The 26,971-nt window shown below is 43.0% G+C and overlaps 1 protein-coding gene and 1 long non-coding RNA gene across 3 annotated transcripts in view; one reads left to right on the forward strand and one right to left on the reverse strand.

Moving 5' to 3' along the window:
* SLIT3 (slit guidance ligand 3) overlaps window positions 1–26,971 on the reverse strand; it is a 636,015-nt gene that overhangs the window by 345,183 nt on the left and 263,861 nt on the right. The window lies entirely within an intron of this gene.
* On the forward strand, window positions 1,689–26,486 carry LOC104006636 (uncharacterized). 2 transcript variants are annotated; one of them, XR_010157403.1, is made up of 6 exons: window positions 1,755–1,875; window positions 11,949–12,047; window positions 12,187–12,243; window positions 14,813–14,899; window positions 18,880–18,950; window positions 24,626–24,860. It is a non-coding gene; the product is annotated as an uncharacterized LOC104006636 (long non-coding RNA). The 2 variants fall into 2 exon arrangements; XR_010157404.1 differs by lacking the exons at window positions 11,949–12,047; window positions 12,187–12,243 and adding an exon at window positions 26,177–26,486 and having other exon boundaries at window positions 1,689–1,875.

Raw genomic sequence — 26,971 nt, forward strand, 5'->3', positions numbered from 1 at the left:
AGGTGATTTATGGAGAAGAGAGCCGTGCAAAGAATGAGGCCAGACTATCAGAGGTCCCTTGTAGACCCCCGAGGAGGAAGGCTGAGGAATGCACTGCCCAGCACACTCAAGACAGTCATTTGCCGGGGGAGAGGAGGGGCCTGCTCTGTCAGAGCTCAGGGTTTTACACATCCTAAAATCTTTACTTATGGACATCAGGTCAAAGGGAAGGGAAAACACTCAACCAGACTTAAAAAGTAACCCGATGTTATTGTCAGCAAATGCGCTGCAGCTGTTTTTGCTATTACAAAAGCTGGTACTTTTGTTGTTGTTAAGTATGAATCTTGTAGGAAATAAAGAGTATGATTCTGGGGAAGCCCCCTGTATAGCACTGCCCACTTTGATAAAAATATCATTTATTCATTCAACATAGGGGACTTCAAAAACAGAGTAATATTCTTTCTTTTTTTTTTGGTTTAACTAGGTGTTAGAAGGTAGGAACCACTTTTATTGTCATTTTTTATTCTTTATAACTTGATATGTTATAAACATTATTTATTATCTACTAAATAGCAAATACAAATGATAACTCTTCATCGTTGATGAAAGCCATTTTTCGGGGGTACAGGAAAGGGCATCTTATAGATTGGGAGATGAGGATTTTGATGATTGCCTAGAAGACTTTATTTTGTAATAATCCTGAAGCAAAATGGCAGGAAGCTCTGCTGACCTGTGATAACTGTGTGTATTTCCTTCCAGTGTCTCACCAACTGGCAGCCATCCACTTCAGGTGTGCCCGTTGAAGGATGCCACCTCGAAGGAGATGGGACCAGCCTTGTGTTGGGGTGAGGATTCTGGCCACTTGATCTGGGCAGGAGTGCTCTGCTCAGAGTGCAGTGCTCAATCTTACAAGCCTGGCTCGCCTGAACTGTGAAAGGTCAGCAGGACTAAGCTGAGCGCCAGGATTCCAACTTCCCTTCTTCCGCCCCAGGTCTGGCAACTTGTAAATGTGGAGGCTCTGCTAAGCACTGGGATTTTATTAAGGGCCTCGTTAAAATTTACTAGAATCAAATAAAGAAAAGATCCAGCCTTGGAAATCATTCTCCACGCTGTCTCTCCTTCTCACCTCTTCTCAACCCCCATCCCCACACCATTTATTCATCCGTGAAACCTTTAACAACTGAGCTAATTCTGGAAAGTTGCCCATATCAGATATCTTCAGAAATCACTTTGGAAAACGCCTTTAGGAAGGTAGGACACCTCTTCCCATTTGTCTTATGATGGCAGGTCCAGAGCTTACATGAAGAGGCAGTGAGGCAAAGATGTAAAGAATATGGACTCTTCAGTCAGACCTGGGATGAACCCCGGCCATTACTTACTCACGGAGGAGCCTGGGCCACTTATCTAACCTCTCTGAGGCTCACTTTCTGTGTCTATCAAATGAGAATAGCGCTACTATCTGCTGTATGAAACGTTGACCGAGTTAAGCAAAATAATGCAGGTTAGCTGCTTAATCCAGTGTCTAGCACATAGCAAGTGCCAAAAATATGAGTGATTAAAAGGGGTCTTTTACTAGCACTGGCCACATCCCCATCTTATCGCTTTATCTTCCATTGAGCAGAGGTTCTGCCAGGTGCAGGGGACAAGGGAGAAGAAAAGACACGCACATTCTCCTGGGCTTCAAAGTTGTCCCATCCTTCTGTGATGTCATAATCTGAGCCATAGCCCACAAATGTGAACTCCAACAACCCCCAAACCCAGTCCTCACCTCCCACATGCTTTTCATCACCCGCTCTCACATCCCATCTGGGGCCTCTGCTTCCATCCTACCATTTCGCAAGCCTGGCCAACTCAAGCTCCGTGTGCTGCACCTAGAGCAGCCCATCTCTGTGTCAGGTAAGCACGTCAGGGCCCCCAGGATGGGAGACAGGAAAACCCCTTCTGGGGGAAGCCGAAATGGAGCAAAATGGGACAGCTCTTTGGTTTTGTAATTAAAACTGAAACCCGATCCTTCTGCTCTCAGAGACCTGACCACAGGTTTCGTTTTTCAAAGGGCTACCTGGATGCTTATTAAAGGCCAACTTGTGCCCGAGATTGGGTTACTCCACTTTCAGCAGCTGCTTGACCTCTGCCTCTTACGCCCGTTCTGAGGTGAAGGCTCATGTGGAATTAAACCCGGACTAAATAGGTGGCCCAGGGCAGCCGGGGCCCCAGGCAGCTCCTCGAAAGACAAATGTATTTTGAGCAGGCCTGGCTCCTACTCCTTCAGGTCTCTGCTCAAATATTCATTCACCTGCCCTCCAAACCTACAGTTACTTACCTCTTCCTTCTTCCTCACATTGTCGTATTTTCTCATGCCACTTACTCTAAAGTGCCTGGTTTATAGATCTGCATACTTGCTCTGGCTTGCAGGCCTCTAGGCTGTTGGTTCCCTGAGAAGAGAGACTGCCTGTCTTGTTCATGCTATAGTTCCTGTGTGTGATAGTTATTGCACTGAGTGGATGAGGGAGAAGGATAAAAGAGTCATAAAATGCCTCACAAAAACTTTGAGGTCTGCCTGCCTGGTATTACAGAGAAGCTTGCACAATAGAGAATGTTTTGTGGGAAGGAAGGAAGGAAGGAAGGCAGGCAGGCAGGCAGGCAGGCAGGTTATGTTTTCACTCTTGATATCTCAAAGCTTTATGACACACTCATGGAGTGAACATAATCTTTGTGGCATGATACAAAGGGACTGAATCACTCAAGAAGATAATTTTATCTGGTAGTATCACCTGCCTTTATACATTATACATGTATTCTTATTCTTTCTCTCCAGCTATATATATCCAGAAAATTTTCTGAACCAAAATTGGCCAGGTCCTGAATACCTAAGTCCATGGAGTGGAAAGTCAGTACAAATTTGATGAGAGCCAGGAAACCTGAAGTACTGGTGGGGGAGAGGATGGTGAGATAGAGAAGAGAAAGAATAGCCACAGCCAGGGCTTTTCTTTGGCTGAAGCCTAGGATAGACTTAGACAGGTCAAGACCAACGTCAAGCCAGCTTCCTCCACACGGACACACATGCTTTCCTTCACTCCTCTGAGCTGGAAAACAGTGCCTTTTGCACACAGGAATGAAGGGAAGGAAGGAAAATAGGGCAGAGAAGGTGAGCTAGCCCTGAGTGTAGGAGCATTAAGAAGCAACCTCATGCTGGTGCAGTGGTTCATTCTTTTAATCCCAGCACTTTGGGAGGCCAAGGCAGGTGGATCATCTGAGGTCAGGAGTTTGAGACCAGCCTGACCAATATGGTGAAACCCTGTCTCTACTAAAAATACAAAAATTAGTTAGGCGTGGTGGCACATGCCTGTAGTCCCAGCTACTCAGGAGGCTGAGACAGGAGAATTACTTGAACTCGGGAGGCAGAGGTTGCAGTGAGCTGATATCATGCCACTGCATTCCAGCCTGGGTGACAGAGCGAGACTCCATCTCAAAAAAATAAAAATAAAAATAAAAATGCAACCTCAGAAGGTGGCAATAATGACCTTGTAGATTACAGAACCAAACTTACAGGAGGGCAAAAAGCAAAACCTTGTCATTGATAAGGGCTATCCATCCATATAAAATGAATTACAAACCAACTAACTGGACAAAAAAAAAACACAAAACAACACCATCTATGAGTTGATATATTTGGCTCAGCCTGGTTTTTCTGTGTATTAGGAAAGGACAAAACAAGAGTGGCTCTGGGACATCCCCTTGTCATCATGATCATCTCTCCCTCACACCCCTCCCCTACAGGGCTGATTTTATGCTCAGGAGGTAAAGGGTCCTCCTGCAAGAGCAGGTTGAGGGCCTGCTTTCTGCTGACCCTGGATCTGGCAGGGAAGCTCCTGCAGGTGTGTGTTAATGACTGTGGGGAACTCTGTTTAGGGACAGTTCCAGGAGCCCTCAGCAATGATGTTCCAAAAGCCAGAGTTGACCAATATGCATGCATTTGTGCAAGCATGGACAGGCTGGAGCAGTGTCCGCTGCAACTGTCCAAAAGTGATACATAATCCATAGCTGTGTAACTTTGCACAATTAACTTCTCTGGAACTTTCTAACCTTATTGATAAAATTAAGACTTTGGAATAGATACTTTCTAAGGATCTCCCCAGTTTCAAACTTTTATAATCTTATGGAAAACATTACTCTGGCCAGGTGTGGTGATTCATGCTTATAATCTCAGTGCTTTGGGAGGCTGAGGCAAGAGAATACAAGACCAGCCTGGGCAACATAGTGAGACCCTGTCTGTACAAAAACAAAACACAGCAAAAACAAAAACCAAAAATTAGCCAGGTGTGGTGGTACTTGCCTATAGTCCCAGCTACTTGGGAGGCTGAGGTGGGAGGATTGTTTGAGGCTGTAGTGAGCTATGATCATGCCACTGCACTCCAGCCTGGCTGATAGAATGAGACTCTGACTCAGAAAAATACACACACACACACACACACACACACACACAACTTTGTCTCTGCCCCTTTGCTCTTCCTGTCCCATCTCTGCCTTTCTTCTTTCCTCTCTTTGTCAAATCTCCTTCGTCTGCCTCACAAAGGCCAGTGAGCCCCAGCCGCAGACCAGGGAAGCCAGCAAATTAGGAATTTTCTTCACAAAGTTTTGAGTAGCTATTTTTCCCACGTGCTTCTCAGGCTGTGAGATAAATCCCCAAGTCTCCTGTTGAGTGCTGAGTAAGAAAAGCCAGGCAGTCTGCAAGCAAAGGTCTCCTGGTTAAGTCCCGGGGCTACAGAGCAATAAATACAGCCCCTGCACCAAGACACTTGGTCTAATACAGAAGCACATGTGCACACAGAAATGCAACACTTCAGCTGTAGAAATCAAGACACAGCTAACGGGTGAAATGACCAGCAACTAAGGTATCATGCTGATTCCTGGCGGAGTGATTTTTATGAACCAGAAAGCCTTCCTAGGAATGGGGATATAATATGCAAGTTTATAAAAACTAATAAATGATATTATCATTATTAAGTGTGTCTATTCCTATTGAGAAGTCACTCCATTTGGGACATATCCGTCCATTAAAAACATATAATACATGTAATTCTTATTTACTGAGCACTGTATGCTATGAGCTGTGCTGAGCTCCTCATATGTGTATCTCATTTAATCCTCACAATAACATACAGATCAACCACAGCACAGTGTTAAAGGCATGTTAATACTCTCAGGGATTCTGCCCTTCTTGGCACCTCAGCTTTTTTCATCTATGAAATGGGACAAATAATAGTATAGACCTCAAAGGCTTGGTGTGATTTTTCAATTAAAAAATTATGTAAAGCACTTAATACAACATTAGGAACATAGTAAATGTTCTATAAATGTTATTTTTTGGAGTTTGTATCATTTTTACACATATTGCTACTTGAGGGAGGAACAGAGAGCATTAGACTGAGCAACAGACTGATCCCAGGTCACAGAGCAAGAGTGGGGTTTGAATCCCACTCTTGAATCCAGCTCCGTCTCTAAGCTCCATACTGTGCTGTTCCTTGTGAAGTGAATTATTACTGCAGAACTCTAGTATTCTTGAAAGCAACTGCTTTAAATCTTCAAGTAACTCAGCACTTTGTGTGACTTGTCCTGTAGTCCGCCTTTAAAAGTCATTATGGATCTTCAGTTAAAATCACTTTGCCCTGGAAAGAGGTCAGGCAAATTTGTGGCACAGACAGACCTTTAAGTTAGACATCTATGGCCTTTACTTTGAGGTAGGGAGATCAGGCTGCTTCGCGTGTTATCATCTGTGATTCCAGATAGTTGACTTCCCCACCTATCCCCACTCTGGACTCTCCTGGGACATTCCCTTCAACTCCTTCCCAATGCCCAGCTCACATCAGGCACTGAAGGTCCCTAATACGGAAATGTTGAGGAAAGAGCTAAGAAGAGCATGGCATGAAATGGGGCTAGAAAGACACAAGACCTGGAAATGCTAGCCGCTCTCACCAAAGGAAGCTCTTAAGGAAAGGAAAGCAGCCACCTTGGCAGCCTGAGGAACATTCATAACACTTAGGCCAGGCCTCGCTGGCAGCAGGGCTGAAAGGAGCAGGACAAATTGCAGCCAGCTCCTTTGAGTCAACTGATGCTTCCCACAAGCCTCTGCATAGCAATGGGCTAAATCTCCTGCAGCAATGGATGACCTCGAAGGTGCACGCTGCAGCAGTAATTCTAAAGAGGTGTCAAAAGGGGTGTGAATAAGCAGTCCAAGGAAGAAGCTTGTCAATAAATATTGTCTATGAGAAAAAAAAAGCTTAAGGAACAGCTTAGTGTGTCCAAGCATCTCCTAAGTCTTCTTTGGTTTATTAGCTTTCATAAGGAGGAGTCAGAGAAGTAATCTGGAGCCACTAAGAGTCAAAGACAGGGAAAATGGGCTTAAGCAGGAGGAAAATTCCAGCAGGACAAAGAAACACAGGCTGGTAAGATTGCTAGATTCTATTGCTGATGAGGTTATGGTTCTACCCATACATCTCCAAGAAGGAATTCTGACACAAAACAAATCTTCCACCCACCCCCCAGAAGCCTGCATGTATCCTATTTATACTAGTTCCAGAGTTACCTGCAACATTTATACTGTCTGCGTCAGAATCACCTGAAGAGTTTATGTTAAATACAAGTTCTCAGGCCCCACCCCAGAAAACTGAGGCAGATCCCTGGGACGGGTATGCCCCCAAACCCACATTTTTTGCAAGCTCCTGGGGTGATTCCTATCTACACTGAAGTCATCGAGAAGCAGTCCCTTGTCTGCATTAGGGGAGTGAACCAAAGCCGGTGCAAGCCCCTTCCAGCTTGAATTTTCTGAATTCATACATTTTACCAAACCCATCTGAAAAGGGCAGTAAAATAAAAATAAAGGCTTCTTTTTTTCAGGGAGGTGAGCTGCTCAGTTGCCAGAGTATCAACCTGAGCCCAGGACACTGCCAGGCTGCTGAGTCAAAGAGGGTTTAGCAGCCCATTTTCATAGACAGACAGGTGAGAGGAGGATGCTGGACATCGTCCCAGAGACATGGGGACTCAAGAAACATGAAGATCTGTTCACAGCTAAGGGCACATTTCCATGCCGAGAAATCGGGCATGAGCGCAAGAGTCCTGTCGTCTACCAGAAAAAGAAATCTTTGAGTAATTTTTTTCTCTGTCTTATCTCCGAGTTGGGTGGTGAACTGTGGAAACACTGTATTGATTTGCTCGTCACTCTTCAATGCTTTGCAGTCTTCTTGCGAAGGGAATTTAAAATATCTCCGACAACTCTGGTAGATGACTGGCTATTTCTAGGGAAATGCAGGGGGTCTGATGGCAGTTTTCCTTTTCCTTCTGTTTTGACTACATCTTTGGAACGGGAACACGCTGACGGCTGTCTGGGACTCCTTTCCCTAGGAACTCCTGCAGTGGCTGTCTCAAGGTCACTCGGAATGCAGTTTTGCCTCTCTCTGCTGAGGTGCCCATTAGCACCCTGCATTGACAACTAGTCACGCCCCGAGTCTCCAGGCCAATTTGCCTCCCCCACTCTGGGTTGCTGGGCAACAGGAAGGAAGCCTTGTACAGGGCTACATCTTTCATAGACAGCAAAGGGAGAACTTTTAGCTGCATCCTGGGAAGGAGAAAGGAAGTGACATGGCACTCAGAATTGGGATCTTCCAGCTGGGTCAACTCATTCCACAAGACTGCAGATCTCTCTTGCCAGTGCAAACACTGTCCCTTCTCAGACCTGGGGGTCGACCTTTGCAGAGGCGGGAAGCAAGTGATGGAATGCCTGAAAGAAGCCAAACTGCCTTCCGGGTCACAGCCTAGTTTGAAGTCTTGACTCTCTGCCCTTTGCTTTGCGTTAAATTGTGGGTTGCACCATAGCACAAGTTGCTAGTTATAAGTTAGAGTCCCAAGTTAATTCATTAAAAGAATAAATTAGGGAGACTTGTATGATCACTCACATTCCCTTGTATTTTGATAGCTTCCTTGAAGGTAAAAGAAGAGTTAGGCTTACCTAGGTCAGCGGCTTTGCATATGCACGGTATCTTATTTCTCACATATTCCATAGGCTTATAAGTAGTTACATCCACAAATGTCAGAAAAACTGATGGCTTGGCAGCAATTAGCAAATTATGATCACCTGCTACCTCTACCACTTGCTTAAAATGAGCAGGGGAGCATATGGAAAATGCAGACTCCTGGGCCCCAACTCCAAAATACTAAGGGTGGAATCCTGAAATTTACATTTTAAATAAATGTCCTCTTCCTATAGCTATCACTCTTTTCCTTCAAAGCACAGCAGAACACATTTCTCTTTTATAAAGGATTAAATATGTTTGAGTCTTTTTATGTCCTCTTAATCCATTTTCTTTCACTGCCTCCAGCAGTGAAAACAGACATAACTTTTTCAGTTCTTTGCAGATAGTTTAAAATGCTTTGTTCTGTGTTTTGCTTGGGAATAAGTGTTTTCCCTGGGCTACAACAGAGACTGACAAATAAAGGCCATTTCTCAGGACAAATTTGGCCGCTGCCTGTTTTTGTAATAAAGTTTTATTGGAAGTCCTGCCATTTAGTTTTTTTACATATCGTCTGTGGTTACTTTCATAGTATTATGGCAGAGGTGAGTGGTTAAGAGAGAAACAGTATGATCTACAAAGCCTAAAATATTTTACTATTTGGCCTTTTACAGAAAGTTTGCCAAACGTTGGTTTAGAAGGGTAGTGAGACTGGCTGGCAGACGAACAAACATATTTCCTTGTCTTCCTGGCTACATAACTAGGACTACATCTCCCAATCTCCTTTGCAGTTGGTCCTGATCATGTGACTGAGTTCCATTCAAGGAGAGGAAATTGGCCTGGCTTGGTCCATGAAACTTCCCTGAGTTTGATCCCCCACGATGCCAACAAACCTAGCATTGAACCTAGGATGCTTCCTGCTGAAAGTGGCAGAGTTCTTAATGATTACTCTTAATCATGAATTGAGTAAAGGAGTTTGGGAATCTGGGTCTCTTAATCATTACTTGGAAGGAAGCCACCTACTCATTAAGAAAAGCCATTTTGGTCTTTATATGAGAGAGAAATAAACCTCAATCAATTTGAGTCATTACACATTGTATTAAATTCATTTGTTACAGCAGCTGAATTAATTTTAAACACAGAGCCTCCTTCCTTAGGTTAGAACTTAGAGGTAAGGAATGAAATCTTCTCATTCAGAACACATCTAGCATCTGCAAAAGCATGGATGGTGGGTAAAGGGATTGCTACCTATGTAAAGGGGAAAGAGAAACACGCAGAACCAGAGAGGACAGTGGTCGCGGAAACTACTTTTGCCTGAAGTCTCTGCTCACTTTCTAAAATACCCACATAATGAATTTGTCTTCCCCATCACTGACCAGTAGATGCCCTGCCACACACAGTGCTAGAGCAAGATAACCCTTCCTCCAGGAAATCATTATTTCCAGGGGAGACGGAACAGTGAAGTGTCAGGGTTAGAGTCCTATAGAAGACTATGAAGTAGGGAGGAAAGTGTTCTGAATAGAGTGTGACAGACCTGGCTTTCAGAACCTTCTAGAAATGAGCTATGTGCTTAAGGCAAGTCACTACCCTTTGGAAGCCAGGACTTCCTCATCTAGAAGATGTAGTTCTTCTGTCTATAGATATATAGATGTCTACACCCTGGAATGTCAGCACCAGACTGGATTTTAGCCATAACTAGCTCAGAGGTTTCCAAAGCAGCTTCCAAGGATGCCTGTGATCTGTCAGAGGTGCCTCAGTATCTTAAGGGATGGGCAAGGGGCAGGTTCTGGGCTGCCCACAAATTCAACTGGAGCAACATGAATTTTTATGTATTTATGGTGAGATAGTATTCTTTTTTTTTTTTTTTTTTTTTTTTTTTTTTGAGATGGAGTCTCTCGCTCTGTCACCCAGGCTGGAGTGCAGTGATACGATCTCGGCTTACTGCAACCTCCTCCTCCCCAGTTCAAGTGATTCTCCTGCCTCAGCCTCCAGAGTTGCTGGGATTACAGGCACCAGCCACCACGCCTGGCTAATTTTTGTATTTTTAGTAGAAACGGGGTTTCACCATGTTGGCCAGGCTGGTCTCAAACTCCTGACCTCAGGTGATTGACCTGCCTCGGCCTCCCAGTGTGCTGGGATTACAGGCATGAGCTACCGTGCCCAGCCAAGATAGTATTTTAAAATAGTAACCTATGTGTTGCTGCCTCTTCCAAGACACTCATACTCCCTTGTATCTAGGCAGACCAGATATAATTCACCTTTGCCTTAGGGACCAATGGTCCCAGGATAGCATAGAGAATAAAGACATTAATTCTTCGTCTCTCAGTTTCAAAATTCTAGACCTGCGTTGCTCACCATGGCAGCCTCTATCCACATGGAGCTATTTGAAGTCAATTAAAATGAAACATTCAGTTCATTGGTCATACTAGACACGTGTGACTGTGGCTACTGTAATGGAAAGTACACATATAGAACACACCCATCATCACAGAAAGTTCTATTGGATATTGTAGATCTAAACCCTAAGTGTGCTCAGAGTATACTTGATCAGTCAGAATTAGGAGTCTCCCTCCACCAAAGATTCCTCCAGCTGGGGAAAACATCAGGGGGCAAGCCTCTGAGAATTCCCTTGCTTCCATGCCGCTGCAGGAGCATTCAAGGAGGAATGGCTTCATGATGGCAATGAGCGGCATTGCCTGAAAGACAGCCTTCGAAAGTCTCCCAGAGCCGCTGAGGAGCAAGGCAGTAAGTAAAAGGATGATTTTTTGTGCCCTCGAGAATTGTAGGGAAGAAGCATATTGAGTGAGAAGGGGTTATCTCATTGGACACCAAGGTGGACAGACTTAGGTTCCATGAACTAGATGCCCACTACCTCCTCCCTTAGGCTGGGCACCGCTATACTCTCTGAAACTTGGACACAGTCCTGGAAAGGAGGCAGAGGGATTATTTGCAAGTGCCTGTGATTTAGTTTTTGTGAAAAGGGAAAAGTGAACATCAGTGAGAAACTGTTACAAACAATAAAAGTCACCTTTCTTGGATACAGACACTTGTAGACTGAGTTTTCACCCACTATGTATTTCCTATATTTGCCTTGTACAAAAATGATCCTGTAGCTAAAAACAATGAGACTGAAAACTCAAGAAAGGTTGAGCCAGAGATGTGTGTTTCTCACACCTAAAAGCATCTTACTAAATGTGATGGTTTTTGGGGGGGTAACAAGCAAAGGCAGGAAGAAGTTTCAGGCCCCTCATGGTTTTAGATGAAACTCTGCGTGAGAACAAGTAGTGGCATTCTCCAGTGTGTGCCCTGACATCCTCCCGAGGGGAGCAAAAGCCAAGCCAAGAAACAATAGAGTGAGCGCTCTAAGCTCAAACATGTTAAGTACACCCCAAAAGGACACACCCACCCCAGCTTACAGCCCTGCTTTGTTCCACAAGAAAATGGGCAAAAGGTGAACAGGTAGTAAGAAAAAAAATATATCACCATTTCACTAAGAGTCCAGTATTGTTTGTACTTCTAGTGCCACCCACTCTAACATGATGTGTTCTGTGTACATGATGTTGCCTAAGGAAACGGAAGCTCTAACTTCCCTTATCCAAGCATGCTATCTTTCTTAATCAGGTTATTATTACACCAGCCATATTTTCATCATTTTGGATGTCTTTTTTAGGAATTGCATGAGTGTGTACATGCATATAACTAGGTACAATGCCAACACATTGAAGATCCTGAACACTCAGGCTTTGGTATGAGCTCCTCTGTGAGGACCTAGTGCTGCTATGCAGAGGAGTGAGCATGGTTGTATGGGTTGGTTTGGGGTTTGTTTTCCTCTGTTACTTGAAAAATAGCTTTTTTGTCTGTGTGTAAAAATTTTTTTAGGACTGTATTCAAAGAAAAAAGAGGGGTGGAATTTTCATTAAAAGGATAATTGTAAGACTAAAGCTCTGTCATCTGTTTTCGAAACAGCTCTAGGCCTCTGGGTTGGAGGATGTGTGCATTGAGAAGAGGCCTACAGTAAACTCTCCCCAGACTTCTGTGGACCTAGGAGGCTGCTGACTTCATAGGGTCATTCTCCTTGCTTGCTCTCTTCCTCATTCCTCTTGTATTTCTACCCTCGGTTCTTTTTTTTTTTTTTTCCCACCACAGCTACCTGCTCTCACTCTTCTGTTATCTTCAACCCATCTTCTTTGCCCTAAACTCCTAGGCTCCCCCACCTACATTCCACCACATTGAAGGGCTTACCTGCATGGTGCCAGTAAAGGTAATAATGCTGGGATGGCTGTGTGTGGATGGGAGTGGGGCACAGGGTCAGGGATTGAGTTTTATAACTCTGTTTTACCTATCTCTAAAGACAGAGGTGAGCTGGTATTATAAAGTCAGATGCATCTTTCGAAAGGAATGAAAGACTGAGGCTGGGAAAAGGGGAAGAAATTTTTTTCTTCCCAGTGGAAACATTCGCATGCTACAATTGGAGAATGTGATTCTGCCAGCTGGTCATATTGGGGCTGTGTCCTGACCTATGGACCTCATGTATGCAATTCTCTTTCTCAAAACATAGCTTTGAGGTAGGCATAATTACTCCCTTTTGGTGAATAACCAGTAGATGGACCAGAAAGGTGAAGAACATGCCAGTCACCCAGCTGCTAAGCCTCTGAGCCAGGAACTTAATCCCAAGAGCAGATTATTGAGTGTGAACACAGTACCGGAACTCAGCAATGTGGAGACTGCAAGATGGCCAGTCCACCCCGGGAGGAAGCAGAGTGGCATTTGAAGGGGATAAGATGAAGTTCTTATTTATTCGTTATGTGCATGACCTGGTAGGCAGCAGGGCTGGAATTTGCCTGAGATCCTGAAGTTTGAATCTTCATCCAATATACTACCCTGCCCACAACATGAGCTGTGGGAAGACAGACATTCTCTAACTTCAGGAGGCAAACTTTTCCACGGGGGAGAGAGCTATCAGTCAAAAACTTCTCACTGGGCAGGGGGGTGCAGGTACATTTTTCCTGCCGGAAGTTGCTGAAACGTCTGGGAGACTTTTAAGGTTGACTCGGCCATGAACCTACTCCAGATCCTGCTGCTTCCTTGGTTTCCAGAGCAACAGCACAGGATCGGGAGAACATACGTGGTATCAGATTTGGACAGGGAGGCGAGCAGCAGTGTTTGTCAGTGGGAACGGAGTGTGACACACACAGCCTGGGCTCTGTGCCTTGCCCAAGCTGTCACACGCACCACATCCTCCAGAAGCGGGGTGATAACAGCCTGGAATCCACCAACCCCTTGCCTGTCTTTAAGGAAGAATAGCAGTGATGCAAGAAAGAGACAAAATAAGGAAAAAGGCAGAAAGAGGAGACTTGGTTCAGCTTGAAGAAATTCCTACCCTGATGTACACACTATCCCCACAGGGCCACAGGATTAGAGAACAACTGCTGCTCCCAAAGTCTCCAGACACCTCCAACCCTTATGACTTGGACAACAATTTGCAAAATTAAATTACTTCTCATGGGGAAACTGTTCATTATAATTGGGGCTGGTAATTTTTCAGAGACCAGGTCTGAATGGAAGTGTGGGTCAGGGCAAAGTATAGGAAGACTCAGGAAGCAAGCTCATTCTCTTTCGCTAATAAGCACGACCCAAATCAGGGAGGGATGTTTAGAAGAGACCTTTCTGGATATGGTTCTGGAGTCAGCTGCAGAGTTAAGAGAGGGGATTAAAATACATATATATCTCTTGAATCCATCTGGAATTTTAAAGACACTATTATTCAAGGAAGGAAAGGGATGAATTCAGAAATGGCTCCAGCCCCATAATAGAAAAGGTAACTTAGACTCCAGAGTTCCCAGCTCGTACCAGAAGGTACTTACTGAAAGTCTCCTTCCAACATCTCTGGCCTATAGGTGATTCTGTAGATGTGATGTGCCAGAAACCAAATCTGTTGGGTCCAGAGAAGAAGTAGAGAGGCTCAAAACCATTTTTCCCAGAACAGATGGTAAATTCCTTGCTCATCTTTCTTTTCTTCAATCTTGTTCTTTCATGAACATCTTTTGCAAGATGAATTCTGTGGAACCCCTAGGAGCCTCAATCCATACCTGGTAAAGACGAGGCATATAGAAAACTTGGATCTCTGTGCTGTACGGAAACTAAGAGATGCCTGAGATTAACTCTCTTTTGTACAGAGAGAAGCATACAGCTCTAGGGGCCTCCTAGAGTCATGGTATGCAAATAATTAAACAAATGGTTTAACAGCAATGTTGTCAGGAAAAGAATTTCCAATTCCATCACCATGGTGATAGTTCATCAAAAAAAGTCTAAATCTAAAAATTGCCTTCACTTGGCTGATGGAAAATAATAAATAAGGCTCCCAGGGCCTGCACTTTGTATTATCTGTTACTACCAGCCTGAACTCTCCCCTAGTTCCGCCTTTATACCTGGCTTGGCCCTAGCATAGCTATAGCCACCTGCGATTTCCCAGGATGCTTAAAAGGTGAGTGGCTAATTTCCCAAATCCCCCAATCACCAGCCTGTCTCCTCTCCCCATGCTCTTGCTGGCATCCATTAGCCTTTGACTCTGGGTTTATTAACTGTCCACAGCAATTTCATAGATGGGGCATTTATGAAAATGACTCTTAAGCTCCTGGGTGTGGTGACTCCCTGGCAGAGACTGTTCAGCAGGAGAGGAGATTAGGATATTCTGAGAACTGAATCAGAAGTGGGCACCTGTGACTTCCTTCTGTTCGAAGGGAAATGCCACAGCCTAATTTTAATATTAAAAATGAAATTGTAAGAAGGCTTCCTGAAATAGACAAAGTATGTTGTTTTGCCATTTCTAGGAGAACTGCAATCCAAGCAAATGTGGTGGGTGTGAAGCTTTCAAGAAGTTGGGTCAAGAACAAGGACTGAAAGAGGAGCATCAATTTGTAAGTTCAGGAATGTCTGCTCCATCTTTGCAGAGACAAGCAAATATCAGGGACCACCCAAGTCCATTCATTGTGAACTAAGTGAATCATGACACAACCACACAATGGAACACCGTGCAGGATTATGATATACAGACTGCTGAAGATCTAGAGTTATTGATATGGAAAGATGCCCATGATGTATTGTTAGCAAAAAAATCAGCCTACAAAACAACATGCATAGCATAATCCTATTTAAAATATATCTTTACACGTGTATGTATATAAGGAAAAGAGTAGAAGGCTATATACTGAAATGTTAATGACTGTTACCTCTGCTGGCTTTTTTAATTTTTATATAATTTTAGCGCCTAAAACAATATTTTATGCAGTGAGCTTCTATGAATACTATAATCAGAAAAAAAAAAAACCCACCCCAAAACTCTAGAGCTACTTTTAGATTGACTTTTCAAGAATAAAGGATAGGGACCAGGTCTCTACTGTACCAGGCACTGTGGTGGAAGGCAAAATTTTAAAACTACATGGTCCCTGCCCTCAGGAGGCTTGAAGTCTGAATGAGGGGATATTGTGTGGAACAACATGAAATTTACCAGTAAGTCATAGATCTTTAGGAGTAAAAGAATGAAACATTAGACGACAGTGGATCATGTTTCCATGGGTAGACAGACTTAGGATAGTGGTTGAGTAAAAGAAAATTGAGGTGCCCATCCCAGATTGGTATAATATTGCTCAAGTTGCTCATGTGCCCTGGGGTTCAGTTTTCCCATCTGAAAGTATAGTAACAGTAGATGAGGTAAAGCACATAGCACAGTGCTGCACAGGCTACATTTAGGAAATGCCCACCTTTCTGATTATTTTATCATTCCTACCAAGGGCTTGGAGAAAGCAAGTGTGGGAACAGCTTTAGATAGAAAAGACTAGCCTTTGTTATAATATTTCTTGATGCTCATAGTCATGTCCCTTTTGAAAAGACACTTCCACTAGCGTAAGTGTTTAAACAAGTATTTAAATTAAATGACACTCATTTTCCCAGGAACATGCAGAAGTCTGGCCCACACTTCTCCAGCACAATGCAGTTTTTATTGTAGTGCTTAATCTGTTGATGAAGCCAATCAATGGCTTTCCCCGCTTCCTAAGCAAATGACTTGCTCCACTCCAATCAAAAGGCACCTTTAATCTGATTCCTTTTCACTCAACTCTCCGCCGTGACCCATATGCCACTTTATTCCTCCTTCCCCCTCCTGAATGTAATAAGCCTGGTCCAATTTGCTTGTATAAACAGAAGGCCGAGGCAGGCGAGGGACGTCACTTGGCTGCAGCGGTTCTGCTTTTTATACATTCCTCCTGCCTTGTTTCCTGAGACCTTTCAATAGAGCCAGACTTGGAGGAGAGTTATATTAAACAGTTTGACTCCAAACCTAAACAGCCCCTGAAGCATTAGTGGTTCAAAGATCTCCTGGTGCATTTATGAAAAGCCATTGATCTGGGAAGAGGTGTTAGAGGACTTGAAATGCACTAAGAAAACTCCTTTGCTGGCAGGAGGGAGAGTGGTTTTCATTAAGGAACTGCCCTTTATCTCGTCACATTACTGACCTGCTGGAGCTGAGACGGGCTGCTTCCTTTCGCCTTTAAAGGAAGCTGCCTCTGGTCAGAAACTACGATAAGAAAGCATTCATTTTTAAGACACCCACAAAAGACAGAAGTGTGGCACTGTGGTGGCTTGGTTTTCTGAGTTTAATCCCCAAATATTCTTTAAATTGTAAACCTTGTGACCACCTCTGATGCACAGAAGCCTTAAGAACGCCAGGGGTTATTTCTCCAAATGTTTGGTTATTAGTGATGGGAAAAAAAAATCTGTGAATTATGTACTTCAGAGCTCAGGGGGACTTGAACTATCACCTAGAACTGCGTCTACTCTTAACTCAGGGTCATACATGTCCCAGACCATTGGTCAGCTTCAGGGCTGTGTAGGCTCCCACAAATCCCATTGTGCGCTTACCAGCTGGGTGAACTGAGATGAATTCTCTTGTCTTTGCCACGGTTTTCTCATCTAGAAACTGGGCATTGTGACCTCCTAGGATTCTTGCAAGGATTAAATATAACACATGTAAAGTGCCTTGTACAGTGCCTGGCACATAGTTGGCACTCAATAAATGCTATAATCATCATTGCATGTTATTACTATATTATTATTCAGGCAGTCTAACAATTGTAAGCAATATTTTGCATTTATTTGCACATGTCCACTTTCCTAGGAAGAGGTCCATACATTTCATTTTCATTTCCCCCAAAAGGAGAAGAACCACTAAGCTAGCTAGACTAATAACTTCTTTAATTGATGAGTAAAATCCTACCCAGAGGTTTAAGTATTTTTTCGACAATCACATGGTAACCTAGAGGCAAGGTGAGAGCTAGAACCCAAAATGTGTTGATTCCACTGCTTTCCAAAATTTTGGAAACATTAGCAAAAGCAGCCCAGGCCTTGCACAAAAGTGACCTATAAATAAATGTAGAATAGGCCTGGACATATATTGGTGGCTTCAAGGCAAAGGGAGTGTTCAGGGGTCTGGAGGCGTGTGATGGCTGTGGAGCTGTGAAAACACTACTTGACATGTATAATCAACAGAAGAGGGGGTGTGCAAACCAGATAGGAGGAGGAATGGGTGGGGACTCCAGGAAGAAAACACCCCAGTTGCAAATTCTTCTGCATTTCCCATGCAATAACGAAGCAAGTTGATCCCATAAGCTATCCGTAAGCTTTACCAAATCCAGGAGAATCTATGCATAGCTGACTTAGGAAACAGTAGATATTTGTTGAATTCTGAGTGATTGCACCTCTTTCTCCAAGAAGACATAGCCACAGGACTTTGAGGTTTGCACTCTTTTTTGTTAGCCAGATTCCTTAAAATACTCTGATATTTTCTTAGTTCATTTGTTCTCAAAGGGTGGCCCTGGGCCAGCACTATAGCTGTCATTGGGGGAACTTGTTAGAAATGCAAATTTTGGGTCCTCTCCTCGGACCTACTGCATCAGAGACTGTGGGGTGGGGCCCAGCAATCTGTTTTAACAGGGTTTCCAGGTAATTCTGGTGTGCACTCAACTTTGAGAACCACTAAGTTAATTGGTGTGGCAGAGAAACTAAGCAAGAAATGAGGGCTTGAAAAAGCCTTCCAGCAACTGAATCCCTAGAATACATTTTTTGTTTGTTTGTTTGAAATAAACTGGAACTCGATTAGTAACTTACATCTTCCTGTGTTTTGCAAACAAGAGATCTTGGAAGGAAGTAGAAAATCAATTTCAAGGCCTTTCATCTCAGTTACAATGACACATTCATTTTAGCATTGTGTGGGGAGGGAGGGAAGGAGAGAGCAGGCAGGCAGTGGTTGAGTTTGTGGAGAGGAATACACAATTCCAATGGAATCCACTGTAATTTAGGGGCAATTAGCATCTGCACATTCTCCATTCATGAGGCTCCATTAATCCAGTTAATCCGCATCTTCTAATCAAAAACAAACATCCTTGAGTGTACTTGGGATCCTTTTAACACATTCTCCCCACCTGAATGCTGTCCTCTGCCTTGTAATCCAGGGCTTTTAGGAACCACTTCAGCTTTTGGAAAGGGGGGAGATACCCACCACCTTGGCTGGGTCCTGCCAGCCCCTTGGAAACCTGCCCTCTCCCAGGCTGCACCCTCCCCTGAAACTTGTTCTTTGACTAGACCTGCCCTCTCCCTGCTATTATTTAAGTCATTCTTGATACTTCTTTGCTATTCTGGGCAGCCTTCCCTGACGACTTTCTGACTGCCCCTTGGCTAAACACACAAGTGCTTGGATAATACTAATGCCTTGCATTGCTAAGTCACTTCACTGTTTCCAAAGGCCTTTCCTAGTCCACTTTTCATTTGATCCTCCAAACTATCATAATATCATTACTATTTCTCCACTTCCCACCCACTCTCACCCTCCCTCTTCAATTTACAGATGGGGGCCACTGAGGCTTTCAGAGATTTTGTGACCTACCAAACCGGCACAGCTAGTAAATGGATGACAAGGTAGGTTCAAACCCAGGACTCCTGATCCGCAGGCGGAGATCTACTATAGAACACTGTTTCTTTCTGACCACCCACCTAAATCCATAATGCCAATGAATAATGCATTTGTCCTTTCACTATGTTTATGTCTTTGGAATGTTTTTGTATCTATGGAAATCAGTGCATCTTCCTTAATTTTGAAGCCTCTAAGGAGAAGAAACCCTATCTGTGTAACTCAGGCTCAAATAATACTGTAAAGTACTTCTACCTATTCAAAATATTTTCATCTTTGTCTTATTTTATCCACAAAACAATCAAATGAGTTAAGGAGGATAAACAATATTACATCTATTTAATGGTAAGAAAACTGAAGTTTGGCCAATAAAAGCAACTTATTGGCTCGGAAGTAGAACGTGGTATGGTTGGGAATAGAATACAGCTTTCTAATTTCTGGTGCTGTATTTATCTATTAGATATGTGGTTTTAAAATTGTGACCCTCGGGCTCTTGCATGCTTCTTCTTGGAAAGCCGAGGCAGACAGGGCTCAGGGTATTCTACCACTGGTTTAACTAAAAGCTTTCCTCTCCTGAATAGCAACTTAGAAGCCCCTGACAGGTCCTCATTTCCTGTCTTGAGTATCCAGCATAGTAGTAGTACTAGTCAGGTGTAAGCAGTGGCTTCAGGATAATATCCTTGCAGATGGCCCTGGTAAGCCTTGAAGTTTTTGCAAGCATTTCATACTCCCTGGCTTGTGATCAGTGTAGGCAGTGAAAACTGCACTTTGTCCTCAGAGTAGGAAAGTTACCCCTCAGCCATTTCATATTCTGTTCATTAATTCAACAAATATTTGTTGAGTTACTATGTGCTAAGTACTGTGTTTGCGTCTGGGACTAGAGGGGTAGAAAAAAATATGGAGGTGATTTCACCTCTACCCTCATAGAAGATGCCTTCCGATAGATCTGAAACAGATAATCTTACCAATAAATAATTCCAAATCGTAATAAAAGCTATGCAGGAAAGATCTGTTTGTTGCATGAAAGAGTAAGGAGTGGGGTCTCACCCAAACAGGAGGTCAGGGAATTACAGTTCATGGAGGTTACATCGAAGCTAGATTTTCTTGGGAGGGCACACCTGCTGCATGGAACAGCACTGTCTGGCATGATGCAGCAAGTGTTTGTCCTGGTTGAGAAATCCAGAGGAGAGACAGCTGGCTGGGGCCCAGCGAGCAAGAACAGAGTAGTAGGAGATGGGAGACGGGGTCAGGAGGAGCAGGGCATCGAATTCATACACAGCAAGTTGGGTAGCCATTGCAGGGACTTAAGTAAGAGGTTTCATGATTGATTGACTATCATGATGACTTCGGCTATTGTCTGGAGAACAAATTGGAGTTGGTCAAAAGCATAAACAAAAGAGCTGGGAGGAGATGATTAGGTGGTTTTCCTTTGTTACACAGTTAGAGGTGCCCTTGAGGGATTTTTTAATTGAATGTGGAAGAGAGAGCAGACAGCATGGACAAGACTTAGAAGAGTAAGCATGGTAGAAAATAAAAAGCACTACTTTGGATTAGGTGATGTGGTTCCAATCCTGCACCTCCATGTCCTGGATGTGTAACGTAGGACAGGCCACATAACCAACCCCTCTGGCCCTCATTTTCCCCATTTGTGACAAGGGGCTAATAATCCAAACTCAGCGGGTTATTAGGATGCCTAATTCATGTCAGTGAAAGTCCTCTGTAAATGGGAAGGTACTATGAAAATACAGGATGTCATTATCATTAACCATGTCCATATATACAAAGTAATTATAATTATAGCTCTGAGTAAATATGAAAGAACGTTTTTTTTATCTCTGTGTCCTGAAAATAAGTTACTGGAAACCAAGACTTTTGTGTCCTTAGGTTAGAAGTTTGGATTTGTATTTCATAAATCTACCTTTTTTATGCTAGAAACTTTACAATTGATGAATAAAAATCACTTTAATCTTTAGAACAATCACATTTGCTCAGAATTATAAAAATAATCATATTTAGTTCATACCATGTCTTCTAAGCCTTACTCACTTATGTGCCAGTCATTTTTTTTTTACCATATATGTGTAAATAGTAACTTGATGTTTTACTTAAGTTGAACTTATATAGATTCCCCTTCATGTTTTAGTTTTGTTTTTTTTTTTTTCAGTGTAAAGAATACTACATGTGAAGTCATGGAGTCGATCTGCTAGTTATTTTTTTTTTTGTCCTAATTCACATGAAAATAGTTGGAGGACTGTTAACATATAATCTAAACTATCTAACAGGACCTCATATAACACTCATGAATACTGTGCTTGGGAAACAAAAGCTTATTCTACTCATTTTGTAAAATGAATTTTATTGTGTATATTGAAGGAACAACATGATATGGGATACAAACAGATAGTAAAAAAGATACCACAGTGAAGCAAATTAACATAGCCATCATCTCATAAGTATCCATTTTTCCTTGATTTTTTTTTTTTTTTTTTTTTTTGGTGGCAAGAGCAGCTGAAACCTACTCCTGTAGCATGAATCCCAAATATAGCACAGTTTTCTTACCCATAGTCTTCCGGTTGTACATTAGGTCTCCAGATCTGGCCACCCTCCCTACTTAATACAGACCTCCATCTCCCATCTCCTCCCTAGCTATCCCCTGCCTGGTAATCACTGTTTTTGTTCTCTATTTCTGTACAGTTGGGTTTTTGTTTGTTTGTTTGTTTTTAGATTCCACATATACTTGAAACAATGCAATCTTTTTCTTTCTTTGTCTGGTTTATTTCACTTAACACAGTGCACTCCAGGCTCGTCTATGTTGTGGCAAAGGCAAGATCTTTTTTAGGGCTGAATAATATTCCAATCTATACATATACCACAGTGTATTCATTTGTCTGTCACCGGACACTTAGGTTGTTACCTATGTTCACTGTCGCAACGCTGCAGTGAACACGGGCATGCAGGTCTCTTTATGAGGCGGTGATTTCATTTCCTTTGGGTATGTGCCCAGAAGAGAGATTGTTAGGTCATCTGGTAATTTTATTTTTAATTTCCTTAGGAATATCCATACTATTTTACATAACAGCTGGACCAATCTACATTCCCAGCAACAATGTACAAGGGTTCTCTTTTCTTCATACCCTCACCAACATTTGTTATCTTGTGACTTGATAGTTGCCATCCAAATGGGTGTAAGGTGGTATCTCATCTGGTTTTGATTAATAATTAATTAATGATGAATGATGTTGAGCACCTTTTCATATACCTGTTGGCCATTTTTGCATATTCTTTGTAGAAATGTCTACTCAGGTCTTTTGCCCATTTTTAAATTGGGTTATGTGGTTTTTCCACTATTGTATGATTTTTTTTTTCTTTTATTTTTTTTGAGATGGAGTCTCACTCTGTCACCAGGCTGGAGTGCAGTGGCACAATCTTGGCTCACTGCAACCTCCACCTCCTGGGTTCAAGTGATTCTCCTGCCTCAGCCTCCCGAGTAGCTGGGACTACAGGTGTCCACCACCACGCCCGGCTAATTTTTTGTATTTTTAGTAGAGACGGGTTTTCACCATGTTGGCCAGGATGGTCTTGATCTCTTGACCTTGTGATCCACCTGCCTCAGCCTCCCAAAGTGCTGGGATTACAGGCGTGAGCCACCACACCCAGCCTTTTGTATGAGTTCTTTATGAATTTGAGATATTAACCCTTTACCATATATATGGCTTGTAAATATTTTTTCCCAACCCATAAGCTGTTTCATTTTGTTGATTATTTCCTTTGCTATGCAGACACTTTTTAGTTTGATGTGCTCTCATTTATTTGCTTTTGCTTTTGTGTCCTGAGCCTTTGGTGCAATATCCAAAAAAAAACCTGTCAAGGCCAATCAATTGTCCAGGAGCTTTCTCCCCGTGTTCTCTTCTAGGAGTTTTATGGTTTCAGATCTTACATGTAGGTCTTTTATCCATTTTAAGTCTATTTTTTGTGAGTGGTATAAGTTAAGGGTCCAATTTCATTCTTTTACATGTGGAAATTCAGTTTTCTCAGCACCATTTATTGAACAGACTATCCTTTTCCCATTGTGTCCTCTTGGTGCCCTTGTGGAAAATTAGTTGACTAGTAAACCATTTATATTCTAGGTCTTTTTCAATATAAAATTAACAGGGCCTTCCACTGGCCCAGTGGTGCCTTGGAATCACCTGGAGTGTTTCTAAAAGTCATGAGGCCCAGCTAGACACTAGATCAAATAAATAAAAATCTCAGTTCATGGGACCCAAGCCTCAGGATTTTTAAACATTTCCTACAATTTTTTTTTTTTTTTTTTGAGACAGAGTCTTGCTCTGTCACCCAGACTGGAGTGCAGTGGCTTGCAATCACTGCTCATGGCAGCCTTGACCTCTCCATGCTCAGGAGATCCTCCCACCTCAGTCCCTTAAGTAGCTGGGACTGCAGGTACAAGCCACCACGCCCAGCTAGTGTGTGTGTGTGTGTGTGTGTGTGTGTGTGTGTGTGTGTGTGTATATGTGTTTTGGTAGAGACGGGGTTTTGTCATGTTGCCCAGGCTGGTCTTGAACTCCTGAGCTCAAACAATCTGCCCACCTTGGCCTCCCAAAGTGCTGGGATTACAGGTGTGAGCCACTAGTGCCCAGCATCCTTAAGATAATTTTTATGTGAACTGAGACTGAGAACCACTAACTTAGATTCTTGGATGTCTTCTAGAACTTCTAGGATTAAACAAATATTGTGGATAGACTGTAAGAGAAGAACCTGGCCATAGTGGAGACAATCACTGTTATGTTATCCAGAGGAAAGGGCCATCTTGATCAATAATATTAACAGTAGTAGTAAGAGTAATACTGCTACTACTGATGGCAACATTGAAGGCCAACTTTATGTCAGTATTCTTCCAAGTGCTTTATAAGAATTACTTCATTTAGGCCAGGCACAGTGGCTCATGCTTGTAATCCCAAAACTTTGGGAGGCCGAGGCAGGTGGATCATGAGGTCAGGAGATCGAGACCATCCTGGCTCACACGGTGAAACCCCGTCTCTACTAAAAATACAAAAAATTAGCCAGGCGTGGTGGCGGGCACCTGTAGTCCCAGCTACTCGGGAGGCTGAGGCAGGAGAATGGCGTGAACCCAGGAGGTGGAGCTTGCAGTGAGCCGAGATCGCGCCACTGCACTCCAGCCTGGGCGACAGAGTGAGACTGCATCTGGAAAAAAAAAAAAAAAAAGAATTACCTCATTTACTCTTCACAAGACTACAAAGTGAGTACCACGATTATCTATTTCCAAGATGAGGCATCTGAGGCCCAGAGAGGTACAGTCACTTGCCCAAGGTCACACAGTACTAAGCAGTAAATCTGGAATGAGAGGCTCCTTGAAAGCAACCCTAAATTTCTATCCTTTCTTGATGGTTTTCTACTTGAAACAGTTAATATCGTAGAGTCTTGAATCCTGTTACATCAACTCCAGCATCTCCTTTCTCTGAGCCTTTTTATTAGACTTCTTTCCCCATCCCTAATTTTACAGATGAGCACATTTTATTGATGTGAAAATGAAGACTTATAAAGACTGTCCTATTTCCCAGGTCATATAACCAACTCCATGTGTGGTCCTGTGAAAGTGCCCTAACTTCTTTCAAATATGTTTTTTCTCATTTGAGTTGCAAAAATAAACCCATCTGCTTTGTAGCCATTAACATGGAAAGAAGAAGAGGCATCCAAAGTGTTGGGTCCGCATCGCCCTTGCCTTGGAGGAAGCTCCAAATAGAGGGAAGGATGGTTTCCAGCAGTCCCTCAAGTGACTTTCCTCCTTCGTGGGATCCAGTTACACCCAGCAGACTTCAGTTTGAATAAACAGAACTAGATGAACACACCTAGGGAATCTTTGAGGCCAGCCTCAGCTTTTAACATCCAGCTACAGGGAGGTGAGAGAAGCTTCAGCCAGTTGTTTTCTAAGAGCGAGATAAAGAAACCACCCTCCAATTATGCATCAAATTCTGCTTCACAGTTGAATAACGGGCATGAAATCGGATGTTTTTCAAGCTCAGTATAAAGCAGTGGAAAACCTACCTCCCCTCTCCCTCCATAAAGAACATCTAAACGCACAGCATTTAATTTCTGAACAGGGCAATGTTCTTTTTAAGGGAAATGTTAAGCAGGGATTAGAGACACGATGGGCTGTGTAACTCTATCCTCAGCCCTCTCATTGTTAATAGTAATTTTTTTTTGGCGGCGTCTGTGCAGAGATGTGGGAAAAACCAAAGTCTTATGTAAATGAGAATTGACACACGCTCGATAAACCAAATGCCAGACCTGAGGTCTTAATTACACAGGAGTCCAGATGTCAAAACGAATGCAGCTTATTGACGTTCAGAGATTTCACTCGGTATTAAGTTGGACGACCTTCTTCCGGGACCAGAGAGCAAAGCGCTGGTTTCTCATTACCCAGGGCCATGTTCACAAATGGCAAAGAGCTGTGTTCATGCCTAGACACTTTTCTAGGTGGAATATATCCCTGAACCACAACACTTAACACCTGCTCATAGTGGGACAAGCAAAACAAGATGTTTTCAGGTGTGGGACAAACCACTGCTAATTGACCAAGGGCTCTTCTGAGCAGAGGTCCCTAACTGCACCCTCTCTCTCCACTCAGCCCCCACCTCCATCGTGCCTATTCATGTAGTCTCATTCGTTGCCTCTAAGGCATTGCCAGGGGCACTACTTCAACTTCAACAACTAATACTCCTGTGAGATACATAAGAGCATTAGTAGTCACTTTTTAATGTCAAGAAACAAAGTCCATAATTACTAAGCATTTATGTTGCTGAAGATGAGAACACTTGGCAGCTTGGGTAGCTCACAAAGCAGCTCCTGGTAGACTAGGTTTACTGGCCCATAGCTTTATTCGTTAGTGGAGACAATGGCCATTACCCTAAGCAGCACAGGCTCTGTTTTTAAAGGGAGAGAAAGCTACTTTCAGGCTTGGGCATAACCAAACGGTGCTCAGTGGGAGTCAGGTTCTTTGCCTTGAAATAGAAAAATAATACACCCTTTCCCTCCACCTCCACTAATTAAAGTGTCAGGATGGAGCCCCGACACTGACTTGACACATGACATGATGTCTCGTGTAATTGGACGTGTTTCACGCTAACATCAAAGCCTCGTCAAGGATGATGGAGCGAGATGTTTAGTGCATGCCTGTTGCAGTCTGACATATAACTCCATCCAGCTTCATTCACAGGCTCTCGCTCACCGGGAGATTAACCCGCCAAGCTGCTGAGTGAGAAGGGACAGAGCAGGCCCTGACGGGAGGCCTGGGACGCAGGGGAAATCAAAACAAGTCCACCTGCTTAAGGAGACTGCCGCACTGTGACCTCGTCCTCCGGACATCTGTGGCAAGTGTTACCGCAGCCACTGATGTGGCACTGGGCCATTTACAGCGGCCTCATGATATTCTTTTTCACGACTGTGTTTATGCTGTTGTTTAACAACTTTGTATAACAATCTCTTTTCACTCCAAATAAACCTTAGTGCCTGGAAGGCCAAGAGTATCTTCAGTATGTGTCTATCTTAGTAAGCTTCTCAAATGATACAGAATTTTTCGTTTTTTTAAAAAATTTCCAACCTCTCATGTGCCAATACTTTTGTATAATTAAAATGATTAGAAAAATGAACATGGACTAGGATGCCTTAGTAGTGTCAAATGACTATAAATGTGTCTAAATGCTTAATGTAAATTTCTTGTCATAGACCAGTAACACACAGTTTGCTAACTGGCATGGGTCTGTGGACCTCATTTGATTATCATTAAACCAGAACAACTAGAATGCCTGGTACAATAGGGAGCAAAGAAAATCTTCTCAATATGGAACTGCTGATTGAATATGTGTGAGTATGAATTATAACATATATACACATATTACAATGTACATATGTGGAATACATTCACACCAAATACTGGTATATGCACATACATTCAATCAAATTATACTTTATATCATAACATATGTGTAAATAAGAAGATGGGGTTTACAAA

This window comes from Pan troglodytes, chromosome 4 (assembly GCF_028858775.2).
Source record: "Pan troglodytes isolate AG18354 chromosome 4, NHGRI_mPanTro3-v2.0_pri, whole genome shotgun sequence".
Lineage (NCBI taxonomy): Eukaryota > Metazoa > Chordata > Mammalia > Primates > Hominidae > Pan > Pan troglodytes.